The sequence below is a fragment of the Musca vetustissima genome, unplaced genomic scaffold, assembly GCF_032173495.1.
Source record: "Musca vetustissima isolate MV318-11 ecotype Yass unplaced genomic scaffold, APGP_CSIRO_Mvet_v1 utg9339, whole genome shotgun sequence".
NCBI classification, from domain to species: Eukaryota; Metazoa; Arthropoda; class Insecta; order Diptera; family Muscidae; genus Musca; species Musca vetustissima.
The window spans coordinates 44,016-68,901 of NW_026881341.1; the positions used below are offsets into that span (position 1 = coordinate 44,016).

Genomic DNA, 24,886 nt, shown 5'->3' on the forward strand with positions numbered 1-24,886 from the left:
TCGACAAATTCGGCGGAGGAGAAATCTATGGCCCAATTGGCCCAACGCCCCGGAGAAGGTCACGACAATGGTGATAATGATGGCGATGATCCTGCTGATAGGCATGTTGATGTGAATCTAAAAGGAATTGGTGATGAACCGCAACAACAACGACAATTAGTAGTTGATTCTGCTACACAAATGGTAAGGCGAACCATTCAATGATCAATTGGATTTATGTTGAGAACAGTGGTTAGATTATAGAGGAGGAAGGATATGTCGATATACAGATCATGATGATATTTTGGGATCTAGTTTATTTAATTTCCTTCATATAAGATTCACAGTATTCAAACTTTATTCTGATTTAAACCAGGTTATAGGAGATGTGCTTTTGGTATTGAAGGAAAAATTCAAATTTTTTGAGATAAATGGTCTGATGATTATATCATTTTAAAAAGGAAGGTATAATTTTTATGAAATTTGCTATTACCAAATCGTTAATTGGATAAACTATGCTTCTGAGAATCTCAATAATGATAGGATAAATCGATACTGGCCTATTGCGTACTCCTCATCTGTCACTTGGTCCCGAAGGAAAAATTATAAATCACAATATTTCGATGTACAAATTGTGGCCACGTTTTCGAGAGATAACCTGGCCTGCAAACCTTTCTCGAAATGTATCACCGAATTCCGATAATAAAACAGTATTAATCATTTTTCGATACCGCAATCCATTCACCGAAACTGTCGAAAAAAGGTCTAATGACTCCGCCGAACTATACCGCACCAAACATTTGCACGTTGATTATGTAAAAGCTTCTCAACAGCGTGTAGCACATCTTGAAAGAGAAATCAATAAAAATATGTACATGAATGATCTTTCGCCCTAAAAAGCCATAAAACTCAAAAATTCAGCTGCGATTAGGTTCCTATTGCATCTATCGTTTGTTGTCCTGCGCCTTAGCGTATCAAGTAACGACATTTGTAAGCCACATTACCCAATATGTCTGATGAGCCGCTTAACCAACAGCGGGAATGGTGGGAATGTAGTATATCTCCGGCTTTCCTTTTTATTGCGAACTTCGATCATGTAGCTCAGCTCGAAAGCGAAATAAATAAAATATCTTTGGTTTTCCGAGCCCCAAACGCAACATTTTAATTTGTCGACCTATCCATGGAGGCGGAAATAAAGTTCACCGATTGAGGTGATTTTTTTGGGGGAATTTAGGATCATTTTCATGCATTTATAGTGCACAATTAGCAGGGACATGACGTCGTTGTTAATTGCCTTGCTGGAGATCTGAACTTTATAAAATCCAAGTTTTGCAATTCAAAAGACCTTAACATTCTCAAACACCTTAGACTACATCAGCAATTCGAATTGTATTATTCGCTCTATGCTAACCACTGTCCACAGATGCATACAATGTTGCAGTTGCTCTTTTAAATTATTGCATCTTTTTTTCTATGGCATCATTACAAAAAGAAAACACATTTCTCGTAATCCATTTTATTCCCATCTCGTTCTTAGATTGTTTTCTAATTGTTTGTTTTTTCATCTTCTTCTTCTTCGCCGCCACGCTACATTTTCAAGGAATCACAACTGGCCACATTGATTGACAATTTTCTTGCCAGCATTTATCCCGTCTTTAATCAAACAACACGTGCAGTTTTGATACGTGAGGCACGTGACGTCCTCTTGACGACCTATCACGGATGTTTAACAACATTTCAACAACAATTTCTATGTAAATTTGCCGGAATCGCGAACATCTTAAGGGAAAGGCATGGCATCGGTGAGGTAAGTCATTGAATAAAGAAAGAAATAGTTTTTTTTTAACTTTAAGTACAAAAGTTCATTGTCGTCGTTGTTGCATTAAAACGACAAAAGGAATAATTTTCATTAAATGAATGAAGTAGAGAGAAAAAGAGGAATATTTAAATCAATAATTAAATTTTCGGCATTGATTGATTGATTTATGTCTATGAAATAATTCTGATCGATATTGTAATCATTAATCGGCCTATTGGTTTGTATTGCTCCATAAACATTTTTTAAAGTCAAAATATTTCAAATTTCTTGATCGGAATATAATCTGTTTTCGAATCAGCTAGGTTAGATCAAGTCTGTCCGTTAAAATCTAAATCTACTACTACTTCTAGGATTTTTCTATCGAAAATAATCCAAGTTTCAGAATAGTTATATAACAGTACACACAATTGTCGGTATTTTAATGCTTTCAATCGAACTGACTCTAATTTAAAATTTTGGGTTATTTTTCAATATCGTTCCAAGTTTAGATTTCATTATTCTGAAGATTTTCAGATACATTATGAGTGGCAAATCTTCGCACCATAATGTTTTATATATTTCATTGTGCATTTTCGCATGGAAGTGCCTATATTTTTTCGAATTACTTGTCCTTGGTGTGTTTTATTTTTATACCCTTCACCACACTGTGGTACAGGGTATTATGTCTTTGTGCATATGTTTGTAACAAGCAAAAATAATCGAGATAGACCCATGGTTCCTTTTGAGAATATGCATAGAATCACTTTCTGAGTCGATCTATGCATGTCCGTCTGCCCGTCCGTCCGTCCATGTATTTTTGTGAGCAAAGTACAGGTCGCATTTATGATCTGAATTGGATGAAATTTGGCACAGCCCATTGGTTTGGCCCAAGGACGAACCCTACTGAAATTGGTTCAGATTTAGATATAGCTCCTATATATAGTTTCACCCGATTTTAGGTAAATGGTGCACCAAAGTCCCTGCAAATCTTTTGATTTGCACGAGTCTTGGTATAGCGTAATGAATTAAGTCTAGAATGATGTGTGTTAAGTTTCGTGAAAATCGGTTCAGATTTAGATATAGCTCCCATATATATATTTTCGTCACATTTTATCAGATCAGATTTAAAAACATCTTCTATATATATTTTCGTCCTCTAGCTAGGCCGATTGACACAACGTACTTAAGGGGACCCCCCCCCATTCTCGGGGTCAAAATTTTTGTTGATATAATTCGAATCTACACTGATTAAAGAATGTCTCTACAAAATTTCAAGTGAAAATCTCAAGAACTGTTGAAGATATATCCGATTTAGTGTGTCAGCATCAAGTGACGGCTTAAGGGTTTCTCAAACTTTAAACGCGTTTTTCTCTAAACATTTTTTTGCGATTGGCGGGCACGATAACTCAAAAACTAATAATCCAATCGGTTCCAAATTTTGCATCGTTTCTCTGGGAGTGTATAGCTCTCGTATGAACTAGGATAAAGCCAATCGGTGAAGATCTTCCTTATTTTTTAATTTGGTTTTTGGTAAAAAATCGGCGATTTTCCAAAAATATTTTTTCAAAGGTCCACCATTTTGTTAATTTTAGAGCGAAGTCAATAATCCTAGTTCATACGAGAGCCAGACATGTACTCTTTCTCAAATCGAGAATGGGGGGGGGGGGGTTCCCTTAATTTGAAATCGGTTCAGATATAGATATAGCATAGCTTCCATATATAATTTCGACTTATTCATGTTTATTGTACACCAAACAATCAATGGGTGTTTGATTGAGATTAAATTTTAAAAAGTGCAGCATACCGAATAGCGTGTGAAGTTAGCTTTAAATCGATTTACAAAATTTAGCATATGTGTAGGCTGTGTAGGGATTGATGTTAGTCGGTTTAGATATAGATAAAGATCACATATTTAAGTTCTTTCAATTTCATGTCAATGTTCCTTCGAAAAGGCGACGTCTTTTAGGATACATATGTATAATATGCCCAAAGTGGTGAAGGGTATCATATAGTCGGCCCACTTTACTACTTTCCTTACTGCTTATTTTTTTACAGAAAGCTTTCTTTACATGTCCTAATTTTGTTATAGACCCAATATAACGGTATCACCTAACCTTTTTCGGTATTTTGAAGACTGTAGCATTTCGGACTCTTGGATGGTTACCCTCCAACCATAGTACGTAGCGTCAATCTGTTGCAATCACTCCAGCCTCTAAACAAATTGAGATAGATCGGCAAAATGTTTCAACCGAATTCTCTGTAATTTGGTTGGGTTCTTATTGGGTATCAAATCTCTCCACTAACGTATAAAGCATGTCAGATGGGGTTGTCGACAGATGTGTACCCTCAGCATACAGGTCTTCGGTTTTATTATTCGCTTTTATGTTTTATCAAAGAGGTTTCGGATTTAATGTTGATTAAATCAGTGCAAATTCAATTTACATATTGACCCTTTGTCGGAGAGATACCAGAAGGAGTGGGCCTACCTAAGCCCACTTTTTTGTATAGCTTCCAAATAACGATCCAAATATGTGGATCTTGAGGAATTTGGACTAGTTTTTCCATCGAAGGACTGTAATTTGGTATGTTGGGTTTAAATTGGGTACCAAATCTCCCCGCCAAAATTTATAAAATTTGTTCCAATTTTTTGAGTAGTACACATATACCCAAATTGTCAGTATTTCTGGGGTTTCCAAACCTATTATCTTTGGTTAAAAATCTCCCTAACTAAAAATATTATTATTGGAATTTTTATATTTAAATACTTATCTGATTTGATTTGGGTGTTGGGGTTTGTCGCCATATAAACGTATTCCACCATGGGGCATATTCTGGACTCGAAATTGTCAGTTTGTATTCTGAAATCTATAATTTTATACAAGTTATCCATATTTCCGCCTATACATCTGTTGTAACCATACTACAGTTGGAGGGTATCGAAATACAAATGTAATATATCAGGATAGAAAATTTGCTATATCAAGATACACAATTTAAACGCACTTCCCCATTTTCGATATTTCCCAGAAATAATCAATATTGATCCTCCTTTAGGTAAATCCTCATATTTTGAGGATTTTAGACACATGTTCCACCCTACCATGCGTTATCAATATCGGCCTACACTTTGCCGACCTGTTTCAGAAGATTTATGATTTTGTTATAAATATGTGTAATGTGGGAGGTTCCTGAAGAAATGAACCAATTTTCCCCGCAAAACTTTATTAATCGTAATGTGTGTAAAGTTTGGATCAGATCGGAGTATCCATACACTTTCTTTAAAATTAAATTTACCGATGGGCTCAAACTTCGGACCTCCATATAAGTGTATATAATTAATTTCTTTTAATTTTTAAAATAACCACCAAACAATTAAATCTACGACAATACCTTTACATTTCTGTAACTGAATAACATAAATAGTCACTGTTAAACTGGTCGAAACTACATAGCGCTATACATCACACAGCATAGTACTGTAATTGTCGAATTACCTACAACTGTTAACTTGTATGCACAATTCCCACGAGAATTGAATTGTAAAATATAAATCTCCAGCAAAACTTGTTTCGCTCTCTTCAACTCTCACATTTGTGAATTTCCAAAAAGCAAACTGGAAAGCGGCATCCATTCCAATGAGTAACCATGAGATACGCCACACAATCGCCACCGCTATGCTCGCTATGCCATGCTATGTGTGGCCCAACGATATAAACAAATCTCCCCCGAGAAATGTAAACAAACCAATGTAGCAGCAGCGACAACAAATACAACAAAATTCCAAAACACAAAGCATAACAACAAAACAACTAACAAAAGCAAAACAAAAGAAGCGAAAAGCGTGCAGATATCCACTTCCAATGGAGTCATTGGCTATGAATGTTGCCACATTTGATGCAGTTCATCAGCTGCGTTTGCAGTGCTCAGTCGTGTCTTCTCCGAAACGTTCGATAAGCGAAGCGAAACTTAAAAATATCTAAAATGATTGTAAAAAAGTGCCTTCAAGTGGATTTTATTATGAGTGCCTAAAATCTAAAAAAAAAAAAAATGTTGTGTTGACTTCTTTTTCAATACACAAACATTTGAAATGCAAGTGCCTTAAAACCGAGTTTTGACAAATAAACGAAAAATAAGAAATAAACATGGAAAATATATTTTTATTAAAAAAATATATTTTAAAATAATGTTTTGAAAAATAATAAAAACCAAAATATAATATTTTCTAAAAAATAAAAGAGAAAATATTTTTTTAAGAAAATATAAAAAACATACATAAGAAAAAATAATTTAGAAAATACACTGCTACGAGTTTAATGTAACTCAAGTGTGTCAAGTGCCTTCCACATAATAAATACTGGAAAAATAAGATTCGATTTTGAAAAAAAAAAATATCCTAGAAACAACAATTATATAAATAATAACCAAATAAAATGCAAATATTATAATAAAAAGTGAAACAAGTTCAAGTTCATATTTATAATTTAAAAATCCAACAGATATCAATTTTGAAAACTATAACAAAATTATATTGATTTTGGATACTCAGATGAATTCACCATACATTTCTGTATTTTAATTAACAATTACTACTTCAAATATAACTTATCTGTTTAATTAAAGGTAATATGTTTTTAAAAATAAAATATATTAAAAAAACCATAATTTCACATCCATAAAATAATATTGAAAAAAAATAAAAGTTTTTCGACTTTCAACACGTTTTAAAAAATTAACTAACCGATCAAAGAGTGTCAAGTGGGAAATGCTGAATACAATATAAAAAATATTATACAAAGTATTTAATAATCTACATATGTAACTAAAAAACGCGTCAAATATTTCTCTTGAGATAAATTCCAAAAAATTCTTATTGAAAAAATAATATGTGTTTGTAAAACTGTCTTTAAATTTAACAAAAAAAAAAATTTTTAATTTTAGAAACTAAAATTAAAAAAAAACTATCTTAAGAGTGTTTAAATTCGGAAACAGACATACACGATCAGTACATAACAATTTTGTATAAAATCGGCGTGTCTTATTTTACCAAAACTGAGGAACGAGGTCCAAACGATATTCCACGACAAGTATTTGTTATTTTTGTTTTCATCTCTGAATTATTAATTAAGGCAAACCCCCTCCCCATTCTCGGTGTCAAAAAATTTAATTTAGTTTTTCAACAAAATTTCAAGTGAAAATCTCGAGAACTATTGAAGATATAGCCGATTTAGCCAAGTGACAGCAAGTGTGATTCTCAAACTTTAAACGCATTTTTTCTTGAAGCAGTGTTTTTACGAATGTCGGGCACGATAACTCAAAAACTAATAATCCAATCGGTTACAAATTTTGACACGTTTCTCTGGGAGTGTATAGCTCTCGTGTGAACTAGTATAAAGGCAATCGGTGGAGATCTTCCTTATTTTTCAACTTAGTTTGTGATCAAAAATATGCGATTTTCTAAAAATATTTTTTTCAAAAGTCCGCTATTTTGTTAATTTTTGAGCGAAGTCAATAATTCTAGTTCATACAAGAGTCAGTCATATACGCTTTCTAAGACCTTTGGAATTTTTGTTAATCTCAAAAAAACAACAACACACCAGTAAGGAAAGTAGTAATGTCGAACGGGGCCGACTATATGATACCCTTCACCACTTTGGATATATTCGTCATATGTATCCTAACAGAGGTCTCCTTTTCGAAGAAACTTTGACATAAAATTGAACGTACTTAAATAACTTAAATAAATAACTAACTTAAACTTGACACACGCTATGTGGTACACTGCACTTTTCGAAATTTAATTTTAGTCAGACACCCGTTGATTATTTGGTGCACAATTAACATGAAGTCGGTCGAAAATATATAAGGAATGTATGTCTGCATCCGCAACAATTTCAATAAAGTCATTTTAGCCTCAATTTGATACGTTGTGCAAAAGTTCGAGTCAATCAGACAAACATTAGAAGTTTGGTGTGCCATCTACCTAAAATCGGACGAAATTGTATATAGGAGTTATATCTAAATCTAAACCGATTTCAACGAAACTTGCCAGAGATTAATACATATTAACATCAGTACATTTTCGAACGAATATATATGTTTATATGTTGATCTAAACCGATTTCACAAATCTTGATTGTACAAAATTGTGTGCCAATTGGAAACATCGGTTCTTAAGTACACAATTTACATAAAGTCGGAAATCTAAATAAATCAAATTTTTGGTAATGTTATAAACTTAGGGCAAAATTGTGTACAGTACTAATTTGTGTATACAGTCCAAATTATTTAACCCTTAGTGGCCCAATGTTGCCCACAGCCAACAAAATGTTTTAGTGCTTATATTTAATATGCAGCTAGTAGATACATATTTTTTGGGATTTCATATGTCAAGACCTGATTATGGACAATACATATCACAAGAAAAATCAAAAAAATCCAAATTTTGGTAAAGTTATGAGCTTTACGATACAGAGAAGAGGGTAAATTTGTGTATACAGTCCAAATTATTTAAATCGCTTCGTATTCGAATTGTACACATTCTGCCATCAGAATTATTTTTGATTCTTGTAAAAAAAGAATATATAGAATAATTTAAAATGATTTTTCCGTCGATTTGCATTTGGTTTTCTTGATATTGGACTTTCATTTTTCAGAAAAGGTGCACTGTATCTCCCGAATGTATGGATATAGCGATGTCAAATTTTGTTTATATCCTATTTATCATAGTACAGAGTATTGTACTATGATTATGAAAAAAAAATCGGGCCACAAATTTTAGGTTAATCGCTCACAATTTACACCGCATAAGTGAAACATCGCATAACTGAAAATATCGGATAACTGAAACAGCCTTTCAAATCACTCCGCATTACTGAAAATCGTGAGAATGAAGGATAATGACAGAATATTTTGCATTGGGAAATACACATCTTCAAAGCCCACCCTAACAGATATTTTTCTGCAATTCATGATTTTTCCGACGTATGGAACGTGTGTGTCAAGTATACATAATTTTGACGTCGAAGAACGAATAGCGAAGAAAAAGAAGAAGTTCGTTCGGCCAATCTTTTAAAATCATTTGGAAAATTCGAAAAAAAACTCTGTTTCGCATTTCTATATTTTATATACAATTAACAAAGAAGTACTAAAATATGTTACAGATTTATAGGGGAAATGTCTAAACGAGGTCCCATATAATTAACAAAATGTTGAGGAGGTCGTCCACTTTTAACTACTCTAAGTTATTATTAAGGTCTTCTAGTTGATAACTAAATTTTAAATAGAAACAATGTAAAAATGTGAATCTATATTGAACAAATTTTAACAAATAAATTCGATACCTACGAATTCGCTATAAAAAATGAATTATTGAAATTCCTAAAACTGACAAAAAATCGCTTATGAGAAGTGCGGATGACTGAAATTATTTGCAGTTAACCGAACTCCGCTTAAGTTAAAACATCGGATAACTGAAACTAACATCCATATTATTTCCATTTCAGTAAAGCGGAGTCGACTGTATATCGGTCAACGTTTAGGCATAAGGGCCCTCCTCAATTTTCGGTATTTAGGGGTTTTGAACGCTTTTTTAACCGAATTCGCAGAAATTTGGTACATTGGTTTTTTTATTGGGTACGAAATTTCTTCACTAAAAATTTTAAATATAGGTGCACTTATTCCTGTAGACCCCATATAACAGTATCCCACAATTTTCTGCATTTTGGGGACTTTTAGCGTAATTTTCGAGTGGATTGGCTGTAGTTTAGTACTTTGTGTTATTATTTAGTAGCAAATATCTCCACTTATAAATATAGGTACATTTTTTGGGATAGTCCCCAACATAATGGTCCCACCAGTTTCCGTTTTTGGGGGTTTTGTGAAGTCGTTCTTCGGCGAATTCACATAATATAGGTCCACTTTTTCTAGTAGCCCCTTATAACGGTCCGCCAAATTGTCGGTATTTTTAGGATTTGAAAGTTTGCGCATATATTTATAACATGCAAAAGGAAACGAGATAGACCCATAATTCCATTTTAGAATAAGCATAGAATTGCTTTTTGAATCGATTTATGCATGTCCGTCCGTCTGCCTGTCTGCCAATATTAAATTGTAAACAAAGTACAGGTCTCATTTATGAATTGGATGAAATTTGGCACAGCTCATTTACTTGGCCCAAGGCCGAACCTTATTGAATTTGGGAAACATCGGTTCAGATTTGGATAATGGAGTACCAAAGCCCGTATATATTTCGTTCGATTTGCACGAAATTTGGCATACCGTACTAAATTGAGTTTAACATTAATGATGTGTGTTAAGTTTCGTGAAAATCGGTTCAGATTTAGATATATTTCAAATATATATATTTTCGTCCGATTTTATGTTAATGGAGCACCAAAATTTCTTTCGATTTGCACGAAATTTGGCATAGTGTACTGAATTGTGTTTAGAATGATTTGTGTTATGTTTCGTGAAAATCGGTTCAGATTTATTGTAAATGTTTGTAACAGGCAAAAGGAAACGAGATAGACACATGGTTCCTTTTGAGAATATGCATAGAATCACTTTCTGAGTCGATTTATGCATGTCCGTCCGTCCGTCCGTCTGTCGATGTTAAATTGTAAACAAAGTACAGGTCGCATTTATAATCCGAATTGGATGCAAATTGGCATAGGTCACTTATTTGGCCCAAGTTCGAACCCTATTGAAATTGGGAAAAATCGGTTCAGATTTAGATATAGCTCCCATATATATTTTCGTCCGATTTAATACAAACGGTCCCTATATATCTTTCGATTTGCACGAAATTTGGTACAGCGTAATGAATTAGGTCTAGAATGATGTGTGCAAAGTTTCGTGAAAATCGGTTCAGATTTGAATATAGCTCCCATATATATTTTCGTCCGATTTAAGGTAAATGGTGTACCAAAGTCCCTATATATCTTTAGATTTGTACGAAATTTAGCACAGCGTAACGAATTAGGTCTAGAATGATGTGTGTCAAGTTTCCTGAAAATCGGTTCAGATTTAGATATAGCTCCCACATATATTTTCGTCCGATTTTAGGTAAATGGATACCAAGGACCCTATATATCTTTCGATTTGCACGAAATTTGGCATAGCGTACTGAATTAAATCTAGAACGATGTGTGTTAATTTTCGTGAAAATCGGTATATGATACCCTTCACCCAAAGTGGTGAAGGGTATCATATAGTCGGCCCTGTCCGACTTTACTACTTTCCTTATTGGTTTCCTATTAAATGCAAATTACGTCCAATGTCATGTAAACGGAATGCGTTGCTATAATGCTTAGGAACGCATTATAAGACTTTTCGAACACCTCTTTTAAAGTTGTAAAGGGTATGATATAGTCGGTTCCGTCCGAATTTTGTCCTTTTCTCACTGTTATGTTAATTTTAAAAACCATTTCAAATATGTAATTTGCAGCCCACTCATTTTGAAATGAACTTGAAAATCTAATTCGTATTTTCAATTTCATTGTTGGCTGGGCTGATTGGCCACATGCAATTATCAATGGCAACAAAACAAATGACTTTAAGAATTAGCCAAAAAAAGACACCAGAAAAGCCAAAGACACTGAGCAACCAACCACTGAGCGTTGGTGGTGTTGAATGTAAATTTTACAACAAAACAATGAACAACAATTAGCCAAACATTTAACCCGAAATTGTAGACAATTGTCGAACATAATCGACTGTTTATTAAAGTGTTGCCATTATCAATTGCACCGAGGTTTCGTATAATAAGTTCGTGGTAAAAAATATACCTGGCCAAAATAATCGTAAACACAGTGATAAACATTTGTTTGAAGTTTAATATTCACTTCTTAAAGTAAAATGATAGCCAAGAGTGCAAATAGACGGTCGACGGACGGACAGACAGGCAGGCAGGCCAATGATCATTGTGTCTGTGTGTGGCAGGCAGGGGCATTAATTTATAAAAAGTTCGTTATTCGATGTCGTAGTAACGATGTGCGGGTGTTAAAATACAATCACGATTTTCAAATTACTTGCGGACGACGTCGCATCGGCGCATCGTCGTCTCACTACGCAAAACGTTCATTGACTCCGAATGTGGAGTGAGGGCGGCAGTCGGTGTACTGGATATATCATTCGCATTGTTGTACGAACATACATACATCGCAACATATGTTTATATATTTATGTTACTGCACTCCTTCAACGTAAAGTTGTTAAACCAAAAAAAAAGTCTGGATATCTTTCCAATGCCACCGTTGTTAGATGCCACTGCCAGCCCGGAATGGCAATTTATCATTTGGGAAAATTGTGGAATGTTAATTCCTTTATTTCGTCGTTTTGTTTTGGCCATAGTGTTGAATGGTACAAAGGTTAAGGTCTGACTGTTAAACAGTTTTTTGTGGTGTAAATTGAATTGACATTGAACGAATCGAAACGAAACGACGAAACAAAGTGATGGATATGTGCTGCAAGCAGCACAACTTCAATCATCCAGCCATCAGTTGTACCCTTCTAAAATGTTGTAGGTGTATTCAACTTTTTTTGGGGGATTTTCGATAGAAACGTGTAGGTGAAAGGTAATACCCAAGATTGTTATTTCGATAATTTGGCCAAACATGCAATATTATTACCTAATGTTGTATAATCTTTTTTTCGTTTAAAATTCTCAAAAACAAAGAAGAGTTTATTTTTTTCAAATTGTATGTCTCTAATGAGATTTTTATGATTTCTGTAGTACGATATAAAATACGATTTAATCAAAGTAATTATGAATATTATATAAATATATAGCTGTCTAAACAAAGTCTTGATGTCATATAAAAATTCCAAAGTTTTTCTCTCTTCTGGTATCCAAAGATCTTCCATGCATACAATTCATGCACATACGATTTTCTATATAGATCTTCATTATATAAATTACTTTAAAAATTTTATATAGACGTGTTATTCGTAGAAGGTCTTCAATTAGCGAACCTAATAAAAAAACATGCTTTCTTTATAATTTGTATGTAGATTCAATTCATAGATGACCAGGATATTAGGATCTCATTTTTATACCCTTCACCACTCTGTGGTACAGGGTATTATGTCTTTGTGCATATGTTTGTAACAGGCAAAAGGAAACGAGATAGACACATGGTTCCTTTTGATAATATGCATAGAATCACTTTCTGAGTTGATTTAAGCACGTCCGGCTGTCCGTCCGTTTGTCCGTCTGTCCATGTTAAATTGTAAACAAAGTACAGGTCGCATTTGTGATCCGATTTCGATGATATTAAACACAGTTCACTTATTTGGCACAAGGACGAACCCTATGTGTTAAATTTGGGAAAAATCGATTCATATTTAGATATAGCTCCCATATATATTTTCGTCCGATTTTAGGTAAATAGTGCACCAAAGTCCCTATATATCCTTCGATTTGCATGAAATTTGGCATAGCATTCTGAATTAAGCCTAGAACGATGTGTGTTAAATTTCGTGAAAATCGGTTCAGATTTAGATATAGCTCCCACATAATTTTCGTCCGATTTTAGGTACATGGTGCACCAAAGTCCCTACATATCCTTCGATATGCACGAAATTTCGCATAACATTCTGAAATAAGTCTAGAAATTTAAATTTCATGAAAATCGGTTCTGAATTTAGATATAGCTCCCATATATATTTTCGTGCACCAAAGTCCCTATATTATCCTTCGATTTGCACGAAATTTGGCATAGCATTCTATATATAATTTGGCATAGAGTATTTGCACCAAATTGTGTGCATAGCATTCTGAATAGATATAAGCCATATATTTGGCATAATGTAAATGGTGTACAATTAAGTCCTATATATCCTTCAATTTGAATTTTGGCAAAGCGTACTGAATAGACACTAGAACGATGTGTGTTACGTTTCGTGAAAATCGGTTCAGATTTAGATATAGCTTCTATATCTGACCAAATGAAAAATTTAGTAACGGTTGCAGAATGAAATGTTTATGGGTCCAATTTTATTTTACTTGTCCTTTAAAAATGCGACGTCTGTTAGGATTCATTTGTTGAATATACCCAAAGTGGTGAAGGGCATCATATAGTCGGCCCCGTCCGACTTTACTACTTTCCTTACTTGTTTGCTTCTAATTATTTTGTGATACGACTCGAAATTTTATTTGTCGAAGCACATACTATCATAACTCAAATCAAAAAGCAGTAAGGAAAGTTCGAAAATCGAACGGGGTCCATTATATGATACCCTTCACCAGTTTTGGTCCATACAGAGATTCAGATTTTCACATCAAATTTTGACTTAAAATGTGTTTTTAAATTTTTCAATTCGTTTTCAACGCCTCGAAATATTCAGCGGAGACCCTATAAAGCATATATTCTTGGTCAGTATATAATTCTATGTCGATTTACGCATATCCGTCTATATGTTGAAATCAAGATAAAGATCGCAATATGTATGAAAGAGCTCTGAAATTTTGCACAGACATTGCTAGTACTCCTAAGTGTATCGGTGCACGTTCTGAAGTAGCCCCCTATAACGGTCGGTATTTTGGGGATTGTAGACAATTTTTCCAACAGAATTACATGAAATTTGGTATTTTGGATTTTCATAGAATAAAACATATAAGTACCAACAATGAATAATATTGACCCGGGGTTCAGGATAGCCCCCATATAACGGTACCCCCAATATTCGGTATTTTGGATATTTTAGACACATTTTCCAACCGAACTGTTTTTGTTATTTGGTATTATAGTTATTTATTGAATAACACATCGTTCAAAAAATTACTTTCAAAAAATTACTATAATTGGCCCAAGTTTCAGGATAGCCCCAATTTGGTATACATATTTGGTTCTCGTAACGGTATCACCATATCTCCGCACTAAAAATTATTATTATTATTAAACCAGGTCGCTATTTTGAGATTTTTGGAAACGTTTGTCAATCGAATTTGGCTGTAATTTGGTATTTTGTATTCCCAGGAAATTTGGTACATTGGGTTCTTATTGGGTACTAAATGTATCCACAAAAAATTAAAAATATCGGCCCACTTTTTCTGGTAGCCCCCATATATAATGGCACCCCAAAATTTCGGTGTTTTGAGGTTCTTGAGCGCGATTTTCAACCGAATTCGCTGAAATTTGGTACATTGGGTTCTTTTTGGGTACCAGATATCTGTACTAAAAATTATAAATATCGGCCCACTTTTTCTGGTAGTCCCCATATAAGGATTTCACCCCAACTTTCGGTATTTTGGGGTTCTTGAGCGTGATTTTCAACCGTATTCGCTGAAATTTGGTACATTGGGTTCTTATTGGGTACCAAATATCTCTATTAAAAATTATAAATATCGATCCACTTTTTATTTCAAATGTGTGAACATTATCCGAAACCCCATCGAAATATCATCTGGCAAATCAGACTCCCAATGAGAATGGCTAACAAAAAGTTGTGACAATTGATAGTTTTCGATTTGGTGTTTGCGTTAATTCCAAGCCATCTGTGTGAATATTTTGAAATAATCTTTCAAAATCATCAAACCCTCAATGAGTTCATAAGTGTTTCTCTCTTCCCCATAAAAATGATTTTGAATTACTCTAACCCCAATGACCAAGTATCCAGCCCTGATGGGCTTCTAATGAATTTGACAATGTAGACATTTACAGATTTGGCCACTTTACTCTTCAAATCAATTTGTATCATTTGACGTCATGACTCAATAACGAGTCATTGATGTTCCCACATACTCCAACTCCAATGATGAACTATGTACATACATATGTATCTATATAGCACACAATTAAACTAAAAATGTTTCGGAGATGCGGATGAAGATAATCATAGCCCCCTTTTAAATTTTCGAATTCTTCATTCAATCTCCACTTAAGTTCAGCTCTAATTTAATTAGTTCTCTGACCCACTTTGAACAATTCTAAACGTTTGATCACAAATTAAAGTCAATATATATTTATGAGTGACCGACTGACTGAGTGACTGACTGTGTATTCAACAATTATTGACGAAAAGATGAAGATCGACGAGGCTTTACTCCATCATTACTATGTACCCGATCGACCATATGACATTCTATTTTTAAGCGATTTATTTCTTTCGAGAGGGTTGAGGGAGATTGTGTTTGAGTATACATTGAAGTAAGCCAAAAAAAAATTGTATGCAACATTTGTTTTGTTGTAATTAGGCCAAAGTGCTGGCTGATATACCAGGAGCCAACTATGCATGGATGTGTGAGGCATGCACTGAATTGCGGCAAACTCGACAAATAATAAAATAATAATAGCATTAAATTTTATGTGCAAATGAGAACAGATGGTAATTTGCATTGTTTTTCGTCGTTGTTGTAGTTGTTTTTGTTTGTTGTTGCAATATTATCCATACATTATTTGGCAGCAACTACAACATTCATGATTTGTTTATTTCGTTGGTTGGGCGGTCGGTAGGTTTGTTGTAAAAATAAATTGAATTCTAGAGTTCAGAATTGTCGGCGTCGGCCGCACATCAATTTACAGTCCCTCTGCGATTAACCCACATTCGTTCACCTTAGAATGCGGAAATGTAAACATTTCAAACAAAATAGCAATACAAAGTAAATAATAAAATTTCACTTGTGTATTTCGGGTAAAGAAATGAAGGAAGTTTTGCAGGATTTAAAAAAAGTTAAATTTTTTATACCCATCAGAACACTGTGGTACAGGGTAGTATGTTTTTATGTATATGTTTGTAACATGCAAATGGAAACCAGATAGATCCATGGTTATGCGAATCACTTTCTAAAACGATTTATGCATTTATGCGTTCCTCTTTGACCTCTAAAGGTCAAATTTTTGATCCGAATAAGACGATATTTGGTATAGCACACTTATTTGACCCAAGGACGAACCCTCTTGAAATTGGGGAAAATGTGTTCATATATAGGATTTTCCGATTCCACAACAGGTCATCCAAGCCACATTGTTTGACTGATTGATACAAAATTTCACATAACGTAACGAATTAAGTGCAGATTGACGTGAGTGAAGATTTGTTGTACTCAATTCAGACTTAGATATAACTCCCATATATATTTTCATCCGATTTTCAGTAAATAGTGTATCAAACTCACCACGTTTGTCCGATTGGGACGAAATTTTGCACAGCACATCGAATTTAGTTAATATAACCTAACTGGTGACATCTTGACGTGTATGAAGTTTTTCCATCCGATTTGAGATAAATAGTACACCAAACTCGCAGAGTATGTCAAATTAAAACCCAACCAGTAAGGAATGTAGTAAAGTCGGACGGGGCCGACTATATGATACCCTTCACCACTTTGGGTATATCCAACAGATGGAATCCTAACAGACGTCGCATTTTTGAAGGATCATTAACATAAAATTAAACATGTCAATCTGCAAACCTATACTAAATTTTGGTCAGATATAGAGTTGCTTCTTACAATGGGACAAAATTCTGTAAATAAATTTAAAGCAAAATATCGAAATCTAAACCGATTTCATTGAAACTTGCCACATGTTAGGTTACACTTATTTCATTGTGTTTTTTTTTTTTTGCATTCGGCCACATTTTGAGTCCTTCATTTACTTATAAATCCAAATTTCGTGCAAATAGAAGGATATATAGGGACTTTGGTGCACCATTTACATAAGATCGGACCAAAATATATATGGGAGCTATATATAAATCTGAACCGATTTTCACGAAATTTAAAACCCATCTTTCTAATCTTAATTCAGTACGCTATGCCAAATTTTGTGAAAATCGAAGGATATTGAGGGACTTTGGTGAACTATTTACCTAAAATCGGACGAAAATATATATATGGGAGCTATATCTAAATCTGAACCGATTTTCACGAAATTTAACACACATCGTTCTAGGCTTTATTTAGTACGCTGTGCAAAATTTCGTGCAAATCGAAGGATATATAAGGACTTTGGTGCACTTTTTACCTAAAATCGGGCGAAAATATATATGGGAGCTGTATCTAAATCAGAACCGATTTTCACGAAATTTTATACACATCGTTCTAGGCTTAATTCAGTACGCTGTGACAAATTTCGTGCAAATCAAAGGATATATAAGGACATTGGTGCACTATTTACCTAAAATCGGATGAAAATATATATGGGAGCTGTATCTAAATCAGAACCGATTTTTCCCAATTTCAATAGGGTTCGTCCTTGGGCCAAACAAGTGAACTGTGCCAAATTTCATCCAAATCGGATCACAAATTCGACCTGTACTTTGTTAACAAAAATACATGGACGGACAGACGGACATGCATAAATCGACTTAAAAAGTTATTCTATGCATATTCTCAAAAGGAACCATATGTCTATCTCATTTCCTTTTGCCTGTTACAAACATATGCACAAAGACATAATACCCTGTACCCCAGTGTGGTGAAGGGTATAAAAATCGTACAGTTTTTAATAAGATTTGTAATTTGTTTTTGAAATCTGTTCAGATTTAGATATATCTCCCTTATATATTTTTCTCCAAATGGTGCACCAAACACCCAAGGTTTGTCCGATTGAAATGAAATTTTGTATAGGATACTAAATGCAGTCTTAAATCACGTCAGATCACTCTTAGGCCGAAGATTCCAATTAAACCTGAGTGTTTTGGAAATTCGTACTTGAACGGCACAAAAAGTTCAAAAAAAAACCAAATATGGTACCATTTGTATTTGGCTAATCGGTAGACCTTCTCTCTCTCTCTCCTCTTCAATTCAGAATGAGGGTTCACCGATATATATATATATATATATATATATTAGATGTACCAAAACGAAATTTTTTGGAAATTCGAACTATAAGTACTAAAATATACTACATTAGGTACAATTTCGTAGCATGGATGAATAGAGATAAAAACTTAAAATTTGAAATGCGAATCAAGGTTTACAAGTAGTGTCTATATAAGTTGTGGCTTTAAAAGTGTATACTCATGGAAAGTTCTAAACAGTACTAAATTTGGTACAATTTGTATTTGGAGGAACGTATGGAGCAGGAACCCTGAACCATCGGAGTGTATGATTGAGATGTGTAGGTAGTTTTGGAAAATTGTACTTATGTTTATGAAAAGTACTAAATGGTACTATATTTGCTACCATCTGGATTTGGGTAATCCGATAGAGCTAGAAGCTTGAAATTTGGAATTAAAATTACTGTTGGGGTATATGATTTAGGCAATCTGATAAGAATGGAATCCTGAAATTGGGAAATAAAATTGTGTATTATATGGTACTAAATTTCATAAAATTCGAATTTATGATAAATCTGGAATCCTGATTGAGATCTGGTATGAATGGAATCCTGAAATTGGGAAATAAGATTGTGTAATATATGGTACTAAATTTCATAAAATTCGAATTTATGTGATCTGATAAATCTGGAATCCTAGAATTAAGATTACTCTTGGAGTGTAGGGTTGGGTTGTGTAGGATGTTTCGGAAATTCGTATTTATGTGTACTAAAAAGTACCAAATTTGGTACAATTGGGATTTGGGTGAACCGATCGGGCTGGAATCCTTAAATTAGAAAATATGATTTATGCTAAATTGTTGAGGTAGGTAGTTATGGATATTTATATTATTGTTTGATATATGGTACTAAATTTGATAACATTTAATTTTAGGTGAACCTATACAGCTCGAATCATGAACTTTTGAATTAGTTTTGAAAATAAGTACCACAAGAGCACTAAAGGTAGTAAATCGTACCACCGAAGATTCTAAGTCTGCCCAATTTAAATGAATTATAGCATATAGTTCGGATCACATAATTAACTTCGTCTAAAGTCATGTGAGTGGTCCCGCACAAATGCTTCGTTTATTCTATCCACAGGTTATTGTAGGGGAGATGGGGGCACCTTTGGACGGTATTGTGAAAATTACATTTTAAATGTAAAGAAATCGATACCGAACGTCGTCAATGTAGCCGTCTCTGACGTTCCCGGTTGGCTTACAAGTGTTGGAAGCTTGGTAGTTCTTTGTATGGCATTTATTTACCTCTTGCCTGCTATATCAGGGTAATAAACTTAACCTTGCTTGCTAATGATTTTAGATTATTATTAGACCATTCTACTAATATGTAGTCTTCTGAATTTTATTGGCTGTGGCTCAAATCGATATATTCATCTTGATGACACTCTACAACAATTCAATCTACAAATGGTTTATCACTATTGGTTGGTATGACTATTTACCGAAAAGGAGCTTTCCAAATTTTCTGACCAGTCATCATTATGTATTTAGGTTTCTTTTAGATCAGATCGGGAGAATTCTCTAGCAAAATTATTAGACAAGGACGTATGTTATGCTTGGTTTAAATCGGTATATATCTTACTGTGCCTTTTTATAAAAATCTTAGGAGCATTTATTGTACATACTCAAAGTATTGGGGGATATCGTATACACGGTCCCGGCCTACTTTTGAACTTTCCTTACTGGTGCATTATATATTTTTAAATAATAAGGTATAACATTTCCCTAGTCTGTTAAATGTTCCACCCCCACCTGTTGCTAAATATTCCCCCCATTGAAGCAAAAAATGCATTATCCCAAACAAAACTAAAATAAACATTTGTCAATATAGACAGATTACAAAGACCTGTACGTGTTCGCTGTCTATGCACGTACCGATCTTTGTGTGTACAAATTTTCCACGATAATGAATAGATATTTTTGTTGTTCGATCCGAACATTTTCATTACTGGTACGCACCACAGTTACATCAATATTTGTTTTCTAGAGTTGCAAATTGCCAATGGTCGGCCGTCTTCGTTGTCAGAAGTCCACAATGCCAAGCCAGCATTTACACGTCTTTTGCTGTTGTTACTTAGTTCTGTGGCGACAGTCTTTACATTGATAGCTGTTATTTGCTGGTAGTTCTTGGCCATGTCGTTGATATTGGCAAAAAAAAAAGTGTGAAGTATATTTACATGCATCGGTAGCATAATACTACATACATAACTGACTATTTGCTGAGGCTACTCCATTGAACCATAAACGCAATAATATACGAGTACGCACACACAACATTTTTCGTGAGCTCTTGTGCGTTTCGTTTTCTTCCCATGTCGGGATTTTTTTTTTTTTTTTTTTTTTTTTTTGTATTTCTTGGAAGAATTCGGTTTGCTAATTTGTGTTAAGAACTGTGGTTGAAAAAGCCGACAATTCGACATTGAATATATAAAGATTAATAACTTTGACTAAAAATATAAAAGTCATATATTGTACCCTTTATAGCAAAAATTAAAAACGGATTAAAATATTGAAAAAGTCGGACGGACCCGACTATGTTTCTCTTTTGATACATACACGAGATGCTCCCAAAATGTTGGTCCTTGAAAAAATATTCTTTAACAAATCCACGCTTCTGTTGGTCCTTGAAAAAATAGTCTTTAGTCTCTGATAAAAGTATACTTTAAACCAGTAGGGAAAGTAGTATATTCGGACGGGGCCGACTATATGATACCCTTCACCACTTTAGGTATATTCAACAGATGAATCCAAACAGACGTCGCATTTTTAAAGAACCAGTAAAATTAAATTGGATAGAAAATATATATGGGAGCTATATATAAATCTGAACCGATTTTCAGGAAACTTAACACACATCATTCTTGACCTAATTAATTACGCTGTGCCAAATTTCGTGTAAATCGAAAGATATATAGGGACTTTGGTGCACCATTTAAATTAAATCGGACGAAAATATATATGGGGGCTATATCTAAATCTGAACCGATTTTCAGGAAACTTAACACACATCATTCTATACCTAATTCATTACGCTGTACCAAATTTCGTGTAAATCGAAAGATATAAAGGGGCTTTGGTGCACCATTTACATTAAATCGGACGAAAATATATATGGGAGCTATATCTAAATCTGAACCGATTTTCACGAAACTTAACACACATCATTCTACTCTTAATTCAATACGCTGTGCAAAATTTCGTGCAAATCGAAAGATAAATAGGGACTTTGGTGCACCATTTGTCTTGAGTCGGACGAAAATATATATCTAAAGATATTTAGGGGCTATGGTGCACCATTTACCTTAAATCGGACGTATATATATATATATATATATATGGGAGCCATATCTAAACCTGAACCGATTTTCACGCAAATCAACACACATCATTCTACTCTTAATTTAATACGTTATGCCAAATTTCGTGCAAATCGAAAGCTATTTAGGGACTTTGGTGCACCATTTATCTTAAATCGAACAAAAATATATATGGTAGCTATATCTAAATCTGAACCGATTTTTCCCAATTTCAATAGGGTTCGTCCTTGGGCCATTCATTTGAGAAATATATATGGGAGCTATATCTAAATCTGAACCGATTTTTATGAAACTTAACACACATCATTCTAGGCTTAATTCAGTACGCTGTGCCAAATTTCATCCAATTCGAATAATAAATGCGACCTGTACTTTGTTAACAATTTAACATGGACGGACGGACGGACGGACATGCATAAATCGACTTAGAAAATGATTGTATGCATATTCTCAAAAGGAACCATGTGTCTATCTCGTTTCCATATGCACAAAGACATAATACCCTGTACCACAGTGTGGTGAAGGGTATAAAAATCTTCACCTCTGATAGTCCTTGATAAAATCGACTCTTCTGTAGTCCTTAAAAATAAGTTTTAATGACCTTGAAAAAAATTTATAAAAATAACAAACTTCTAAAACACTTCTGATAGTCCTTGAAGAAATATTTGTATAAAAAATCCAAGCTTATATTAGTCCTTTAAAAATATGCTTTAATAAAATCAACAACTTAGTGTTCGTTGAAATATTTTCTTTAAAAACACCTAGCTTTGCATAAGTCCTTGAAAATATTATACTTTTAAAAATTCCACTAATTGCCACAGATCTTCCCCACCAACGAGATTCACTGTGCAATGTCAAACGACCACATGTCCGTTGGGTAATTCATGCTGTTTTCGAATTTGTTTAACATTAATGCTGGATTTGTGTTTTGAATTTGTTTTTCTATTTTTCAGCAGTATTTAAAGTTGCCACAGTCACAGCGGCAAAGGAAAATGCAGAAGCGGTCACACCAACAGCAGCAACATCGTCGTCGTCAACAATTCCACAATGTAGACAGCGACATGAAGCCCATATTGCCGGGTGCATGTGTCTAGCCTGTTCGTCGTACATACCAACAACGACCGACTGGTGTCCTACTGCTACTCCTCTTCCTCCTCCTCCTGTCTTCCATGTTTTCTTGTTGTTCTTCTTTTTGCATTGACCGGAAAGATGTAAAAACAATATTTATTATTTTAATACACTACACCAATAGACCACCTTCCGCCCCTCCTCCTTCTGGCTTTCCACCTCTTCCTCACTCCTCCTTATGGTGTTATTCTAAATATGCAGTTTAGTGTTTGCTTTCCGTTGGCTGTTTGTTTGTTTTACATGTTTTCTGTTATTTCTGCTACTATTGCTAATGTTGTTGTAGTTGTTGTTTTTCTTCGTTTTTTTTTTAATTAACACAAGACGTTCTCGCAAAATATCTACCGTACAGCTAAAGATCTATTGAATTTACCATGTCTTCAATTAGCAGACACACACATTTTCTTTTGGAGTATTGGGTTTGCCCAGAGTTGTTCCTGCATTACTCCCATCAATAATTATTGCTGTGATTTGGTGTTTTGGGAAGAGTGTCTGTCTGTCTGTCTGAGTGTATGTGTGTGTGTGTTTTAGGAAATGTTTCATGTCAAATATAAATTTCTGTTTGCAATTTTTGTTTACATTGTGAATGGTGAAGTTTTTTGGGAAGATAGAGATCGCTTGTGATGGACACAATGAATAGTCTTTGTTTATTCCACAAATCAACTTGTATTCTCTATAAGAAATTAAAATTTTCTTGTATGGAGACAACAAAAATGGTATTATTTTATCCTCCTAAGTATAAGAAAGTTATATTCGACCGGTCGAATATACGTAATACTGACATTATCAGTGCGATCTGATGAAAAAATATTGGGGGTACCTGTATATGGGCATTATATCTAATTCAGGGTTAATGGCAAATTACAAACAAATTAGGCTACTTAAAGGTAAACCAATATCTTTTGTAAGAATATTTTGAACCTAATAAAAATGTGTCCAAAGTATACGTCAATAAAATACATATGAGATTTTTGTTCGTGATATATAAAGCTAGAAGACTAAAACATGGTTACTGTTGAAGTGTAGGATTGCTGTATGGATGCATTTTTGAAAATTCATACTATCAGGTACAAAATGGTACGAACTTTGGTACAATTTAAATTTTGGGTGGATCGATAGAGCTGAGATCCTAAAATTTTGAGCTAGGATCATTTTTGGGTTGTAGGATTGAGATATGGAGGAAGTTTTAGAAATTTGTACTAATGTGTACTAAATAGTACCAAATGTATATTTAGGTGAACCGATTATCTTAGAACACTGAATTTGTATACCCTTCACCACACTGTGGTACAGGGTATTATGTCTTTGTGCATATGTTTGTAACAGGCAAAAGGAATCTCGTTTCATGGTTCCTTTGAGAATATGGTTCTATTTGAGAACATGCATAGAATCACATTCTGAGTCGATTTACGCATGTCCGTCCATGTATTTTTGTGAACAAAGTACAGGTCGCATTTATGATCCAAATTGGATGAAATTTGGCATAGGACCAAGGACGAACACTATTGAAATTAGAAAAAATCTGTTCAGATTTAGATATTGCTCCCATATATTTTTTCGTCCGATTTTATGTAAATGGTACACCAAATTTCGTGCAAATCAAGAGGTATATAGGGATAGCTCTCGATTTGCACGAAATTTGGCGCAGCGTAATGAATTAGGTCTAGAATAATGTGTGTTAAGTTACCTGAAAATCGGTTCAGATTTAGATATAGCTCCCATATATATTTTCGTCCGTTTTATTGTGTAAATGGTGCACCAAAGTCCCTATATATCTTTCGATTTGCACGAAATTTAGCACAGCGTAATGAATTAGGTATAGAATGATGTGTGTTAAGTTTCCTAAAAATCGGTTCAGATTTAGATATAGTTCCCATATTATTT

General features: G+C 34.0%; 1 long non-coding RNA gene across 1 annotated transcript in view; it reads left to right on the forward strand.

Annotated features, from left to right (window-relative positions):
• Positions 1-1,584: 1,584 nt before the first annotated feature.
• Positions 1,585-24,886, forward strand: part of LOC133327319 (uncharacterized) — a 43,917-nt gene continuing 20,615 nt past the window's right edge. The window contains exon 1 of the long non-coding RNA XR_009754223.1: positions 1,585-1,786. This is a non-coding gene — a long non-coding RNA (uncharacterized LOC133327319). The remainder of the gene's footprint in view (positions 1,787-24,886) is intronic.